The following is a 17,380-nucleotide window of genomic DNA, read 5'->3' as shown; positions in this document are numbered from 1 at the left end:
ATCTTCAATATCTTAGCAACTAATGGTCCGATTTTCAATGTTAATATATGAAACATTTGTGAAATTTTCCGATCTTTTCGAAAAAAATATTTTCGGAATTTTCAAATCAAGACTAACATTTCAAAAAAGCCAAACATTCAATATTACGCCCTTTTAAAATGTTAGTCTTGATTTGAAAATTCCGAAAATATTTTTTTCGAAAAGATCGGAAAATTTCACAAATGTTTCATATATTTACATTGAAAATCGGACCATTAATTGCTGAGATATTGACGATAAAAAATGGTGGGTTGTTTGGGTGAAACATAGAAAACATCAATTTTCCTGTTTTTAAACTTTTGCATTGCAATATCTCAGCAACTAAAGGTCGTATCAACAAAGTCCGAATAAGCAAAATATAGAGAATTTTCTCAGCTTTTCAAAAATATTTTTTCAAAACTGGGCAAACATGTGCACTAATTTTAAAAATGAAAACTGCGACTATTTTCAAAAAGTCACTTAAATATGGCTATAACTTGAAAACGGTGCACTTTATCAAAATTTCACTAAAGTACTTTTTATTGCAAATTTGATTTTACATCGAAAATGAAGTTGAAAAATTTTTACGACCAAAATTTCGATTTTTGAAAAATCAGTATAGATTAAAAATTCATAACTCGGTCAATGATTTTTGCACAACCTGGAAATTTCTGAAAAGTTGGCATTTTATGTCCTCTAAAACATATCAAAAAATAAAAAAAATTAAAAATAGTGTTTTTTTGTAAATCAAGTTTTAGTGACAAAAAGTTAAATAAAAAATCACCAAATTTTTTTACCGTGTATTATTTTTTCCAGTGTAGTCCGTATCCATACCTACAACTTTGCCGAAGACACCAAATCGATCAAAAATTCCTTCAAAAGATACAGATTTTGAATTTTCATACATCATTTTGTATGGACAGCTGCCAAATTTGTATGGAAAATTATATGGACAAACTAATGATGCAAAATGGCTTCTTTGGGCATACCGAAGGCACCAAAAAAGTTTCAGTCGGATTAAAAAATACAAAAATTAAAATTGAAGAAAAAAGACCGATTTCGTAGAGAATTGCTCAGTTTAGACGTTACGTCCTACAAACATATCAAAAACACTGCACAAAAAATGATTTAAAAATAAAGACGATTTTAAATCATTTTTTGTGCAGTGTCATCATTTCTCTTTAATTAAGATTATTAAGATTATCTAAATATTTTTTCTCTGTGTAACAATACACCATTGCTTCCAGTACATGGAACGTAACCGCCTCAATTACCGTGGCAAGATGTGTAATGCGTATAAAATATTCAGCTTCTAATTAAAAGTTTCTTCCCACCAAATAAAACACAAGAAAGTGGCAAAAGTGGCAGCCACCTACAGGGGGCCGAAGAAGGTAGCCATTTCCTGGAAAGTGCGGCGCACCCGGGAAAGTGGTGATAACGAACAAGAAAAAGAACGCGGAGATTGTGTTCTCCGCTGCTGCCAAGGTAACGGCTCCGCTGCTGGCGGTGTGGATCGTTAGATGCTTGGAATTTGAAGAATTAGTCGCGGACAGAACTCCGTTCTCACCAGTCAGTGCCGAGTTTGCACAAAGTGTGATGCGAACATTGTTGGCGCTGCATGATTGTGCAATCATGATAAGAGCAGAGATGATTGTGCGCGGTTTTTCCTCTTTGGAAGCCATTGAATGATACAAGTATAATTGAGGCACAAGACAATCTTTAGTGATACAGAAAAGCAGAAGCATGAATTTTATAAAGAAAAACAATAATTTATAATTTGAAACCAATGTCCTTGAAATCCACCTACACGTGAGATAGAGGCTTTCTTACAAAATTGAATGTTGTTCAAATAGATAATAATTCAAAAAAAAAAAAGTGCGGAGCTGAACCAGCCTCTGGCTGTTAGCTCATAAGTAAAGGTAAATAATAATAAAAATATAATTAAAAAATTCATGAAAACGTTCAAATAGATTATAATTCAAACATTCTATTCATTTGTACTTCAAATAAATTAAATTGCACCTACACCTGTTACAAATTTTCGTTGCTTTTGGGATTGGATGGGAAATTTTTTTTGATATACGAGTAGTTCTCTCAGATTTCGGTCATTCGAATTTTTTTTGTATTTTTTAATCCGACTGAAACTTTTTTGGTGCCTTCGGTATGCCCAAAGAAGCAATTTTGCACCATTAGTTTGTCCATATAATTTTCCATACAAATTTGGCAGCTGTCCATACAAAAATGATGTATGAACATTAGGGTGCCCAGAATATGGGACTTTTTCTCAAAACCTCGCTCCACAAGCTGAATATTGTTCCTTGAGCTATTTTAGGACTCTGGGTCAAATATTAGCAAAATCGGTCAACATTTACCCATTGATACTCGGAGGTGAAGTTTGTATGGAAAAAATCGAAAAAATGTATGGAAAACCCAAGTTTCTTACAGTTTGGTCTGCACGGTGCGCTTCTTTCATCAAAATATTCCCAAAAGTGAGATTCTCGTTGAAACTTCAATGCTCTACAACTTTGTAGAACATAGCAAAGCTGTTAAACTCGACCCTGAAAAGTTATTAGCGATTTAAAAAAGTCATTTTTGTATGAAAAACATTTTTTTCACCAACTTTAGGCTCGGGTATCAATGGGTTAATCTCTACCAATTTCGCTCAAAATTTGCACAGGTGCTTAAAATAACCCAAAACCCTTTTTCGCTTGTGGAGCAGGGGGTCATTTTTTCTGGGCACCCTAATGAACATTCAAAAATCTGTATCTTTCGAAGGAATGTTTTGATCGATTTGGTGTCTTCGGCAAAGTTGTAGGTATGGATATTAAGTACACTGAAAAAAATGATACAAGGTAAAATTTTTTTTGATGATTTTTAATTTAACTTTTTGTCATTAAAACTTGATTTGCAAAAAAACACTATTTTTATTTTTTTTTATTTTTTGATATGTTCTAGAGGACATAAAATGCCAACTTTTCAGAAATTTCCAGATTGTGCAAAAAATCTTTGAGCGAGTTATGAATTTTTGAATCAATACTGATTATTTTCAAAAAATCGAAAAATTGGTCGCAAAATTCTTCAACTTCATTTTTCGATGTAAAATCAAATTTGCAATCAAAAAGTACTTTAGTGAAATTTTGATAAAGTGCACCGTTTTCAAGTTAAATCCATTGTCAGGTGACTTTTTTGAAAATAGTCGCAGTTTTTCATTTTTTTAAATTAGTGCACATGTTTGCCCACCTTTGAAAAACATATTTTTGAAAAGCCGAAAAAATTCTCTATATTTTGCACTTTTGAACTTTGTTGATACGACCCTTAGTTGCTGAAATATAAATTTTGCAATTGCCATGCAAAAGTTTAAAAACAGGAAAATTGAGATTTTCTAAGTCCCACCCAAACAACACACCATTTTCTAATGTCGATATCTCAGCAACTAATGGTCCGATTTTCAATGTTAAAATATGAAACATTCGTAAAATTTTCCGATCTTTTCGAAAAAAATATTTTCAAAATTTTTAATCCAGGACTAACATTTTGAAAGAGCGTAATATTGAATGTTTGGCCCTTTCGAAATGTTAGTCTTGGTTTGCACATTAACCTGAGAAGTTTTCTGTTTCTTCTTATTTTTTGTTATTTGCAGACTTACATTGAAACAATTTGATTGTTTCAATAGCATAATTTTTTGACAACATCAATTTCAAGACTTTATTTGATTTTGTCCTATAAACAAATGTAAACATTGAGTATATCCCGCTAACTCCAGTGGGCAATGACAATGTTTAAATTTGTTTAATTTCAATTCTCAAAGCCATAAAATTAGTTAAACCATCTGAATTCAATAAACTTTTGAATTAATTCCTATCCTCCATGTTTGATTTTCGGCTGCCAGATTTTTTCCAGATTTTGTATCGATAATTAGCCAGATTTTTTTTTTCAAGTTTTAACCTGGTAACCATTCTTCCGAGTGAATTCACAATGTTCCAACTTCACATCCAAGAAATTAAATCGTTTAAATTTCAACGCCAGATTTTGAACAGATTTACCATCTCAGTTAAAGCAACATGGCTCAAATGGCATTTGTAGGAAGAGACGAGGTGCGCACCTCGTGAAATTGCCGCGGAAATTAACCATAACTGTCGTGGGAAACACATTAAAGAACCAAGTCAGAACCAGCTAATCAAGGCAAGAAAAACTCTCAGTATTTTTAGAACCGCGCTGCAAAACACTTTATTTTATTGACCCGTTTCTCGCGATGGTGTGTTTGTGCGTGTCTGTCTACCTTGAAGTCGCAAAGTCTTCTTCTTCGGCCAGCTCTTTAAAGTCATCAGTGCCCCGCCTCGGCTAAGTAATCAAACCCCCGAAGCAAAACAAACTCTCTTTCACATCAACATCGGGGAGTAACATCAACATAATCCGGCCGCCGTCGTCCATAAAACGCCAGAATCGTAATCGCGACTACGAGAGAGAACACGTTCACGGTATAAATTTCATTAGCGACCGCCGAACGGAACTCTGTTCAGGGGAAGAGTAATTCACCAAGTGTGGAGGGGGTAGAGGGGATGATAGTAAATAAAACAAATGTGCGTCAATTTGCCGTGTTTCTCAAGGTGGTAGTAAAAAAGAAGGGTGGATCCGGAATGACGAAACAAATTGGTCGATTATATCGAAGAAAAGGGCCCATGAATGAGTTTTCCAAATTGGGAAGTTTAAGTTGGGTGGAAAAGCTAAAGAAGGTCGGTCGAATAGAACGCGCATAGCACCTGGCGAGGAGATTTGAAGGTGCTGATTTGGGGCAATTCAATGGGACGTGAAATATGGCGGACATTTGCATTCTATTAGAGTAGGTAGGAAGAAATTGAATTGAGATGAATGAAAACCATTTTTTTTCTTCGGCAAAATAATTGAAATTTGTATCCCTTAGGTATAGCAGTGTTAGGTTTTCACCAAGCATATAAAAACAATATGTAATTTGGAGCTCAGGCAAATTACATTCGAATTGACAAAAAAGGTCAACATATTTCATTGTTTTATTTACTACCCAACTCGACAATTTCAAAGTTGATATCAGTAAACGCTTCAGTTTCGTCAAGTTAAGATAGATTTGGGCTCCCTGAACTCGCTACAACAGACAGAATTTAATTTAATGAATTCTCTGCCGTTGAATAAAATTGTAAATTTTAATTTACCACCCGAGCAGACGGTAATTACTTGGAAATAACATTTTTTGATATTTGAAAATACTAGGCCAATAACATTTAATTTTATTTATAACAAGATTTGTTATTCGTCGTTATGATTTTTTTTGTTATTGGATTATTATTGTAATAACAGACAAATAACAATTTGAGTTATTATTCGAACAAATATTTGTTATTATTTTTTGTTATTTTAACAACTAATCTGATCATCCCAATAACAGTTGGAGGTATTGGCTTTCAATCAATATCAGACCAATAACAAATTTTGTTATGATAACATAAACTGTCATTAAACTCTTATCCAAAAATGGATTTTGCAAAAATATTCCATAACACTTTTTGTAATTTTAACAGTATTTGTTTTTGAAATGGTATGAATTTTGTTATTACCGTCTGCCCGGGCTTTTCCAAGTGATCCAACTTAAAATCCAAGAGATTCAATCATTTCAGTTTCACCACTTGATTAACTATCTCAGTTAAAGCAACATGTTTTAATGGTAATTGTTGGAAGACGTCAATCAATACAGGCTGCATAAATAAAAGGGTGCGTGCTTGTAAAAGGGTGTGCATGGTTGCTGAAGATGGTTACATAGATTTTATGCCCAAATTTACAATTTTATTTTTTGAATGAGAATGAATAAAAAAATGATTTCTGTCATTTAGAACTTGTTTAGTGGATTCAAATCTACCATACCATGATCAAATAGAAGCTTTTACTGACACCAACTTTAAAAATGTCGAGTTGTGTAATTACAGCCTTAAAACCCCAAAGGGTAAAAACAAATGATCAACAATTTAAGTTAAGACATAAGGAATATTGGAAAACCTGTAAAAACTGTATGGGAAAACAAAAAACTACTAAGAGAACTGTAAAATTGTCACAACATTATAGTTTTAGTTATTAAATATAATGTAAATGCTTATCATTGAATTGCTTTAACCGAGTGACAAGAATAACAAGTGGCTATTGCCAATTTTTTAAGTTACAATCTTCTCGATCCAATTTTCTACTCTGTCCATCGATGAGTTCTTCCTTCCTTTTAAATTGCACACTTATCCCCTCCTATTCCCACGCCTTGTCTTTTAACATCAATCTCTCCTATCTCAAGTTTTGAAAAAAGTTACTTTTTGCGTTTCTCTTTGTTCAGTCGCTCGTGTCTATCGCGGGTGACCGTGAACGGCCATGATCAACGACGAACAACTTTTTCAGATTTTTTTTCGTATAATTGCGATAACTCGTGATTGTTATAAGCAAACCCCTTATGTTTGTACATCAATTTTTTTGTAATCGTCTGTTCTACAACTTTGTACAATATTGTTACACTCTAAAAAATAACATTGCTAAGTTAAAAAAAACACGAAATTTTGAACCGAAACATATTGTTCAAAATGTAAAAAATGACCATTCTAGGTTAATGTAGATTTGAAAAGTTCATTAAATTTCCCTTGAAATGACATGTTCCACAAAAATTACATTTTAGTAACGAAAAATGGCAGATTTATTTTTAAGTTTTTTTTCACGATGAGAAATTCGTTTTTTTCGGAATTTCAAGTTACAAATTATCACGCTAGGGCAGGGCAACTTTTCCCGATTTCGTTGATAGAGAATTGACCACTTACAAAATGTAAGGACTATTTGCATAGACGCCCTTGCTCTCATCACGTGGGCATGAAGCGATGAGAAATCAATAGGCATGTCTCTTCTCCCTTCTTTTGTGAATTTTATGATTTTTTGAAAAAAAAAAAAAAACACAAAATAATAATATTAAAATTCAAGATCCAGCTTATCCAATGCAAATCTAATTACATGAAAATGTTCACAAAAAACTAACTTAATCCACCTATGTGGTTGGAGCCTTCCTCACAACAATGGCTGTACACAAGTTTCATCTATTTTTTAGATCCGGCTTCCAAAAAGTACATCGATATCACTTAAGTGGCCATATCTCGAGACAGGGTTGCCAGATCTTCAATGTTTTGGACTCGTTGGAAAGGTATTTTGATAACCTAACCAACGTCGGGTCGGATAGTGGAGCCGGACATAGTTTACATACATTTAAGTGAGATCCGGCTTCAAAAAAGTACATCAATATCACTTAAGTGGCCATATCTCGAGACAGGGTTGCCAGATCTTCAATGTTTTGAACTCGTTGGAAAGGTCTTTTGATAACCTAACCAACGATGGGTCGGATGATGGACCCGGACATAGTTTACATACAGTTAAGTGAGATCCAAATATATGTGAAAATACATTTTTATACATAACTTTTGAACTACTTATCGAAACTTCAATCTGTATAAAATTCGATCTATGGGACCCTAAACCAAGTCAAATGCAACAAGTTCGGGTCAAATCAGTTCAGCCAGTGCCGAGAAACATGAGCTAGTTTGCTGGTCACATACATACATACACACACACATACACACACACATACACACACACATACACACACACATACACACACACATACACACACACACACATACACACAGACATTTGTTCAGTTTTCGATTCTGAGTCGATATGTATACATGAAGGTGGGTCTACGACGTTTTTATACGAAGTTCATTTTTAGAGCAGGATCATAGCCTTACCTCAGTGAGTTCAAAGTTATTGTTATTGTAATAAAGGTATCAAATGATCGGGATTTTCCCACACATTTCGAAAGTTATAACATTTTTTTTAAATACTCAAAATTTTCACAAATTCGTATTTAAAAAAAAATACCTAAAAAAATCATTGAAAATTTTTCATAAATTTTGATAGCAATGAAAGCGATGAATTTTCACAGAACCAAGTTTTTTTTCTAGAAAAATACGTAGTTTTGTAAATATTAAGAACATATTATTACTAACGAAATGTATGCATATTTCGCGATCATTTTTGTCCCTTATTGTAAAAAACTGAAATTTTGAATATTTTTGCAGAAATAAGAAGTTTTGTAAAATTTTTGAGTTTTTCAAAAACAAAAAAAAGTTTGGCTGTCGGAATGTATGAAAAATCCTGATCATTTAATAACCAGATGGTAGAAATTTTTTGTTTTAATTTTGTTAAAATGTTAAGTACTCTCAATAAAAGTACTATAACTTTCTAAATTTATGTATAATTTTCTCATGATTTATTACCCGTATTGTTAAAAAGTGAAATTATGAGTATTTTTTTAAACTACGTAGATTTATGAAAATTTTGAGTATTTAAATAAAAATATTTTCATCGAAATGCATAAAAAATTCCGATCATTAGATACACATTTGTTAAAAACAACAGAAGTTTTATTATTTTTGTAAAAAAAAGGATTTCACAAAAAATATTATTACTATCGAAATGTTTGAAAAATTTCCAATATTTGATGTTACATTGTAAAAAACTGAAATTTAGGATCATTTTTTGAAAAATACGTAGTTTTGCGAAAATTTGTCATGCTAAAAAAATGGTATAACTTTCGGAATGTATGAATAAATCCTGTTTATTTGATACCAATATTGTAAAAAAAAAAATGGTTAAGTAATTTTACGGAAATACATATTTTTGTGATTTTTTTTTATTTAAAAAAAATTGTTAGAACCTTAGAAATGTAAGAAAAAATCTCAATCATTTGATACCCATATTTCAAGAAAGTGCATTTTCAAAATACGGGAAAAATAGTTGCAACAAATAGCTGAAATTGATGAAAGAGTTGTTTTTGCTGTGTTTTATAAATTAGACGTTGATTGATCCTCGGTCCTCGGTTAATTTGCTTACATCATCTCGAATCCAAATACTTTTTTTAAAGTTTGGATGATTTTTCATAGCCAAAATTCCATGAGTTCGGTTTTGCATCCCCCATATGCGGTGCTACCGAGGCATTTTTACCTGAAATAAATAATAACTTGACAACGGAATATTTTATAAAATTTCGAGTACTTTTCGATAGCTAATTCGATTTCGATTCAATAATATTTTTTATGATTTTTTGTCTAAGTTTTTGTAATTAAAAAAAAGTTTTTTTTTAATTCATATCCCTTAAACCTGATTTTGCACCACCAAGCACTGCACAGTGGGCGAAATGGAACCCAAAATCGGACTTAATTGAACGCGGCTGGTTCCCTGGTATGAAAAATAGTGTTTCTTATGTAAAAAAATCCAAGGAATCGATTGATGATGGTTTCATCCACCGCACAAAACGGCAAAGGGTCCATTTTGCCCCAATTCCTATTTTTAACATTTTTCTTGAAAATTGGTCTGTATTTAGAGCGGAGGCTTTATGCGGCCATCAAAATGCACTTAACTTATGTGAAAATGTTCCAGGAATCCAGTAAAAATAACCACTTGCACCGCAAAATCATCTAGGGTCCATTTAACCCCAATTCCGCTGTAAAAGCATTTTTGGCCCTTTTCAAATGTTAGGTCAGATTTTAAAAATCTGAAAATATTTTTATCGTAAAGATCAGACAATTTTACATAAGGATGACGATTTGCACTTGTTAGTTTGATACATTTATGTTGATATAGAAATTAAATTAAATAAAAGATTGAAGAATCAGTTTCAAGCCAATTTTCCCAAACGCAGAATAAACTGCCTTTTGCAATTTTTTATTTTTATCAGCATAAATGTGTCAAACTATCAAATGCAAATCGTCATTCTTATGTAAAATTGTCTGATCTTTACGATAAAAATATTTTCAGATTTTAAAATCTGACCTAACATTTGAAAAGGGCCAAAATGCTTTACAGCGGAATTGGGGTTAAATGGACCCTAGATGATTTTTGCGGTGCAAGTGGTTATTTTTACTGGATTCCTGGAACATTTTCACATAAGTTAAGTGCATTTTGATGGCCGCATAAAGCCTCCGCTCTAAATACAGACCAATTTTCAAGAAAAATGTTATAAATGGGGAATTGGGGCAAAATGGACCCTTTGCCGTTTCGTGCGGTGGATGAAACCATCACCATTCGATTCCCCGGATTTTTTTACATGAGAAACACTATTTTTCATACCAGGGAACCAGCCGCGTTCAATTAAGTCCGATTTTGGGTTCCATTTCGCCCACTGTGCACTGTGGCTCAGATAATATCTTTGAAATCGAAAATAATATCTTTAAAATCGAAAATAAAAAATGGAATTTTGGGATAAAACTTTTTGCGATAAAAGAAAAAAAAATCGCATTTTTCTTTTATATTTTTTTTTTCTAGAAAAGTTCTAATCATAACCTTCAAATTTGTCTAAGACACCAAATCGATCAGAAAAAAAACCAAGAATGCATGCACAGTTTCATGCAAATCAAAAAAATGATCGTGAAAAAATTTGCGAAATCGTAGAATACTACTCAAATTGAATATTTATCAAAACTGTCAAAACTTGTTACTACAATACCATCGTTAAACACCCTTTGACTTACTTGCGTTAAACTAGACGACTTAATGCATATTGCCAAAATGGGCAAGCTTTAAGTGGCCATAAATCATCCACCCAGAATTAATGAGCTGCATAATGAATACACTCCTCTCCCTGCTACTGCTCTTTACATTGAACTTAACGCTTGATCGAAACCGGAAGAAAGCAGACACAAACCTTTTAGCGAGAATCCAGCACGCCTCGATGCGCCATCCGGTAATCCTCAGAGTAGTCCCGTCGTACCAGTGTCAAGTGCAGCACGCTGCTGCTGGGAATTAATCATTTATGACGAAATCCGAACACTCACACACACACACATTCGCACCAATAAAATCAGAATAATCGAAACCTTTTCCGTGTTTCACACTGCTGGTGTTTTTCACTGCACACTCTGGCTTGGCATGTACACACAGATTCACGGCATGACGCCTACACTGGCAACGACAGCAGCTTCAACATTCAACAACTTCGGCCTGGCCTGGCATCACCAGTGACAAACACATACATTTCATCATCGTCGTCGATTCATCCCGGCTTCCGGCTGCGAATTGAGCACCCAACAAACACAATAGCACTCCGAAACCGTTAAAGTGGTGGAATTCAATAATTTGCTTCGAGCTGGTCGAGCAGCTGCTGGAACCAACTGCAGTCAAAGAACAGAGAACCGGGAATCAGCTGCTCACCAGTATCCACTAATTGTCGAACACTGATCCCGGCTGAATCCGATGGTGATTCTTCGTGCGCCCGGAAATCCCCGATTTCAACCCCCGGACTCGTATTTCCGGCCGTTTTCACTAACAATATCCGTTTTCAACACTATGTGCGCGACTTCACCACGTAGACACGTGTCCGGGAGCTAGCTCTGCCATACGGTGGGGGAAGACCCTTCAAATGGAATACAAATCACAAAATTAGCACTTTCCGCGAATACCGGTCTCATGAATCCTGAAAAGTGGCCTCGCGTTATGCGCTGTGTGTGGGTGGTGGTGGTGGCGATTGTGTTTAAATTTGTGTGGTTGGCAGCAAATTTATTCGACGATCGTGGTGGGCTTCCTAAGCAAACGGAAGCGTCTGGGTGTTGTTGGTACCCAGCCTCGGCTCGGACGGGATCCCCGTCCAAAAGAGGTCTACGGAAATTTAAATTCATTGTTTTAGGCGAGGGCTTTGCGTTGGGTTGAGTTGCGATGGTTTGCTGTCCAATACGGTGGGACATTGGGTAGGGTAGGGTAGTCATCAATGAGACACTTTTGGTTTTCAACTTTCAACGATTTTTCTATTTTTTTTCATTAGCATGTTTTAATGAGCTTTTAGTTGCATTATTTTTTTTTTAATGTGTTCTAACATTGACAAAAATATGAGATCGATCCGACATCTACAGCCAGAGTTATTCAACTGTCTCATTGTAGACGCACTTGGCAGGAACAATGAGACAGCTGGGGAACAATGAGACACTTTACGAAAATCAACATTTTTCTAGCAAAACATCATGTTTTTTGTATTGTTTCATTGCAGGTGACTTGCCTTGAACATTTTAGAGCAATTTTGCCAACATGAAACTTTTAATAACAAAAGTTTCACTAAAAAGTATTGAAATATTGTAAAATCCATATATTTATACCAAATAACTTAGTATTTTTGGTTAAATGAAGTTAAAACTCTATAAATATGCCAAAAATCACTTTTAATTCATGTTTTGAAAGATTTCCATCGATTTTGAAAAGTTTATCGAAGAAAAATCAATGTGTCTCATTATTACCCATGGGCTGAAATGAGTGGGGAACAATGAGACAGCCCTGGATTCTGGATATATTCAAAATTTTGGCCAAATCTAATGAAAGGACATTGTAGCCCAACTCAATCCCTATGGAACGTCGAAAGAAATTTGAAGAAATATTAGTTTTGGTGTAAATGGCAGCCTACGAGCGAAAAAGTAATTTCTGTCCATAATTTACTTTTACACCCCATAATCAAACATTTATGAATTATTTTCAAGGGATCGTCCATAACCAAAGCCACTAATATGGCAGACGTGTATCCAGTAGACACACCTTTCCCCCAAATATGAGCCTGATTGGTTGAAACTACGACTTGTGAGAGCCATTTTATCATTGTTCCCCGTGTCTCATTGATGACTACTCTACCCTACATAGAAGTGGCTGGCGTTTTGGTGCTTTAATGCGATAATAAATTGGGGAAATTTATTTCGAGACGATGACTGATCATTTTTTGGAGGCGACGATATGGCACATCTTCAGTGTAAATTCAAACGTTAATATTCATGGCATATTTTAGACAATCAAGTTAGGTTGAGTTTATGATTTTTGCATTATTTTAAAATGAAGCGCAAAAATTCCCAATCAAAAAAATTCAATTAAAACAATTTCTTCGCGTAATCCTGAATAATTTTGAAAAAGGTTTTCAAAAAAGGTTTTTGATGTGTCCTTGATCAATTGTTCCATATTTTAAGATTTCATTGGCATCACCTCAGAATCAAAGGAAAAAATCAATGTAGACAGAATAAAAAACTTGGTAGTTGAATAGTAGTTTGTAAGTTTTCTTTTTATTTCGTTTGTTTCATAGTTAAAGCATCACTTGTGTGATGTTGGGAGCTGAGCTGAGATGTGGACTTTCAACAGCTGATTAATGCATAGTTGGGAACAAAGTTTGCGGGTGCTTAAAGAATCTAGTAAATCTGCTGAAGGAAAAAAGTTACAAAATGACCTTCGGTAGCTTGTAAGTGAAATATTATTAGTTAAACATTTTTAAGGCTCCAATTAAAAATTTGGGAAACATAGTAATGGATTTTCATGATAAATTTCATTCAAGATATTCATGTTTAATTTTAAGTTCACTTTTACGCAATTTCTAGAGTAATTTCGAAAAATAAAAAAAAAAAACTGGTAGATTTCGTTTTGGTGGTTTCATTGCTTAAATAATTAATTTAATATTACCGAAAGCATATTCATGAGAGACTATTTTTAATATTAAAGTACCTAACAAAATACACTGTTAGTCATTTTAATGGAAACATATAAGAAACTAATTGGTAATGTTGTTGAATATAAGACTTGGTATTTTTTTTTTAGATTAAGCCTCCCCACCTTCAAAATCGGCTCAAAAGATTTTTCTGTGCAATCAGCTTCAATCAATTTAAATGCATTCCCTTGCGTTTAAAATCATTTTTAATAAATGTTCAATGTATGGTAACGCAAAAAGTTTGTTTTTCACAAAAAAAAAATCGTCAAAACTTACTTTTTTTAAATCAAATCATCATAAAATAACTGAACTAGCGTAAAATGTATTTAAAACACCTTTTTCATTCAATGTTGTTAAAATTTTTATATAAATTTTTATTTTTTGCCATAGAAAAGAAATTTCCAACGAAAAGTGAATCGCTTTGCGCAAAGTGAGGACTAAACCAATTGTTCTCAAACTTTAAGGAGTCGTTTAGGGCCTGTTTTTTTTTCGAAATTTGTTATGAATCACACGGCAAATATTTAAGCTAAAAAAAAGGTTAAACAAATATCTTTGGAAGAGCTTCATATTCCGAATAGAAAAAGAGGTATATTGAGAAGAATACACATTGAAAGGATTTTCCTGCGTTTATAATTATTTTTAGCTGGTAGTATTTTGAATATTGGCAAATCTCCAATCTACAGTAACGGATACAAAACATAATCGTCAATGCTAAGATATAACTATTTTATATTTTTAAAATTTATGATTGCGAAACAACTGGACTGATTTATAAAACATTTTAAAATATTGTTTTAAGATGAAATGTTGAAACCCTGCTTGTAGTTTCAGTATTCATATTTTTTGTCTTTGGTTATCGATGGACAAACACTTAAAAAAAATACAACGGCTGTAAGCTGTTGCACTAAATGTTTTCTCTGTTTTTGTGAAATATTTCCCCTTAAAAACCGTACGCCTTATATTTTATGACAGTAAAAAATACTTCGAAATTTCAATGTAATTTTAATCTGAAAGATAATTTAAAGTAAATTTCCGTGCGTTTTTATTATTTTTGAACATTCTTGAGTTTAATCAAGAATTTTTTGAGTTTTTGCGAATTGTCGTCGCACTGTCGCGCAAAAAAAAATTTCATTAAAACCTAGATTTTTGAAAACTAATTATTGAAAATCGACTGTACTGCTGTATAATGCATTTTCCATGCATTTTTGCATTGAAATGTTGAAAATCTGACAGGTTATTTGAATTTATTTTTAATGTTTGCATCGGTACTTCAAAAAAGCTAGGCGACACGTATCACAAATGCATTCTATTTTGCAACAATGATACTGTTAAAAACTGTTTTGGTTTTGGTCAAAATATGAATGTTTAATGATTTTGCATATTTTTCATATCAATTTTGTGAGGTGTTTACATTGAATTGCTGTAACATACAGAAAACCAATAGTTTGAATAAATGAGATACATGCTGTTTACTATTTCTTCAAAATATTGAAAGTTACCTCTAATATTTTGAAAATGCTTGTTCAATATATTTTATTCAAAACTTTAGGCATGACTCAAACAACTCATTTGATAAAATACCTTTATTAGCTGACCATACTTTGAAGGTTCAACCTTTTAACTCATGCAAAAAGCTCATTGTTTTTGTGATAAATTCTGAAAGCTTGCGCTATATATATAAGGGGATCAAATCTCCCTACCTTTCCCTACGTCTTTCTCTGACCCGTGATACCAGAATGGGACCATCCACAAACCACGTGGACACTTTTTTGGAAATCTCAACCCCCCTCCCCTTGTGGACAACTTCTTATTTGAGCGTGGACAAAAAAAAAACTTTTAAAAATATATACTTTGTGGAGAAAACAATTTATTTCCTGACTTGAAATTGAATCAGCATTGACCTGAATAAATACAGATATAAATGTTTTGATAGTTTTTAAAAGATATTAAAAAAAAAAAAAAAAACTTACCAAAAACAAAACCCGAACTGCTAACTAATACTGGTTGTGGACACAAACTTTGAGCATTTCATACTTTTTCTTCAATGATTCGCAAAAAAGTTCGATAAAAGGCAATCATTTTCATAGCACTGACCAAAACAAAAAAGAACCTTCATCATACCCACATTTTCTCTGTCAGAATCAAAAAATTTCCCACACTGCGCCACAATTTCAATCATCCCCACAGAACTAATTAAATCCAACGCCCGAACACGAGAACTCTGCACTGCGATGATAGAACCTCGTTTCGAGGCTAATTCCCACACAAACACCACACTCTTTCCCTCGCAACTCCCACGTCACAGCAAACGCACTCCCCACCGCACCTCTAGAACTGATCTCGGTCAACATCCGGTCGCCACTAGCACCACCAACTTGCCACCCCCACCCAATCTGGAGCATCGTTTTAATATCCGCCGCCAAAACTGTTCCCTGTGCCACGGTTCGCCGACTTCCGCATCGCGCACTATTGCTCCATATGCTTCGTACGACCTGCGAGAGTCCTTGTTGTTCAGCAGTCTCCGCTCGTAGTGCGTACTAACCGCACGACTAAGCCCACACGTGTTCCCCACGAACTTGGGGGGCGGAAAATCCGTCCGTCGAATAAATTCCTGCAGCGGAGAAAACCACCGAAAGCTCATACGTACGCACCAACACACCGACACACAGCTGGCAACACGGGTAGATCCCGGATCCACAGCAGATAGCTCACCTCACACACGAGGCTGTGCGAAAAGCTGTTGGAATCTGCACGGCCACCCAACACGGCGGCGACTACTGCGACGACGACGACAACGAAACGCTTCCGAAATCTGTTTTCCGATCCAATCCCGTCGACGGTTCCGCAAGAACTGATTCCGTCCGAGATGAATCCTGTGCTTGTGGACGGTCGACTCTTCCTGGCGTGTTTTGCGCGAAAAACCATCAAGCACACACGAGACGAAGCTGAACGCATCGGCATCGGTGAGTGTGTTGACTCACGAGTTCACGGGGAAGATTCTGCAGAAAACAGAACTCTCTCTGCGCGGTGAGTGCCCTTTTCTCTTCGGTGTACGGATGAGTTCTGAAACGGTGACGTCATCAGGTGGCGTAGCATGCCGCGAAAAATGTAAACAGAGAGTGAGCGGAAACTTCAGCATACCGGCTGGTTGTCACGTGGAGTTCCTGAGCTGTGGTGGGACAGGTCGTGGAAATGAATGAACGTTAACGATCGGATGAATGAAGCGCGTGGAAAGTGTGTAAAAGTTGAGTGTTCTCGAGATGTGCTCCCGGATAGAGCGAGTGTCTGCTTGGGAGATAGTGCGACTAGGCATGCAACGGAGTTAGCAAAAAAGCAAAAAAGCAAAAAAGCAAAAAAGCAAAAAAGCAAAAGCAAAGCAAAAAGCAAAAGCAAAAGCAAAAAAGCAAAAAGCAAAAAGCAAAAAGCAAAAAGCAAAAAGCAAAAAGCAAAAGCAAAAAGCAAAAAGCAAAAGCAAAAAGCAAAAGCAAAAGCAAAAGCAAAAGCAAAAAGCAAAAGCAAAAAGCAAAAAGCAAAAAGCAAAAGCAAAAAGCAAAAAGCAAAAAGCAAAAAGCAAAAAGCAAAAAAAAAAGCAAAAAAGCAAAAGCAAAAAAGCAAAAGCAAAAGCAAAAGCAAAAGCAAAAGCAAAAAGCAAAAAGCAAAAGCAAAAAGCAAAAAAGCAAAAAGCAAAAGCAAAAAGCAAAAAGCAAAAAGCAAAGCAAAGCAAAAGCAAAAAGCAAAAGCAAAAGCAAAAAGCAAAAAAGCAAAGCAAAAAGCAAAAAGCAAAAAGCAAAAAGCAAAAGCAAAAAGCAAAAG

The 17,380-nt window shown here is 34.5% G+C and overlaps 1 protein-coding gene across 4 annotated transcripts in view; it reads right to left on the bottom strand.

Moving 5' to 3' along the window:
- The window catches only part of LOC6031873 (monocarboxylate transporter 12), a 78,250-nt gene extending 61,839 nt beyond the window's left edge, over nt 1-16,411 (bottom strand). The window contains exons 1-2 of one of the 4 annotated variants that reach the window (XM_038255225.1): nt 16,215-16,411; nt 10,769-11,536 (exon numbers count right to left, since the gene is read on the bottom strand). The gene's annotated coding sequence lies outside the window, so the exon portion shown is untranslated. The remainder of the gene's footprint in view (nt 1-10,768; nt 11,537-16,214) is intronic. The other 3 variants (XM_038255223.1, XM_038255226.1, XM_038255224.1) reach the window with 3 other exon arrangements.
- Nucleotides 16,412-17,380: the final 969 nt, after the last annotated feature.

The sequence above is a fragment of the Culex quinquefasciatus genome, chromosome 2, assembly GCF_015732765.1.
Source record: "Culex quinquefasciatus strain JHB chromosome 2, VPISU_Cqui_1.0_pri_paternal, whole genome shotgun sequence".
NCBI classification, from domain to species: Eukaryota; Metazoa; Arthropoda; class Insecta; order Diptera; family Culicidae; genus Culex; species Culex quinquefasciatus.
The sequence above is the reverse complement of the archived record's forward strand: the minus strand, read 5'-3'. Positions and strand labels throughout refer to the sequence as shown.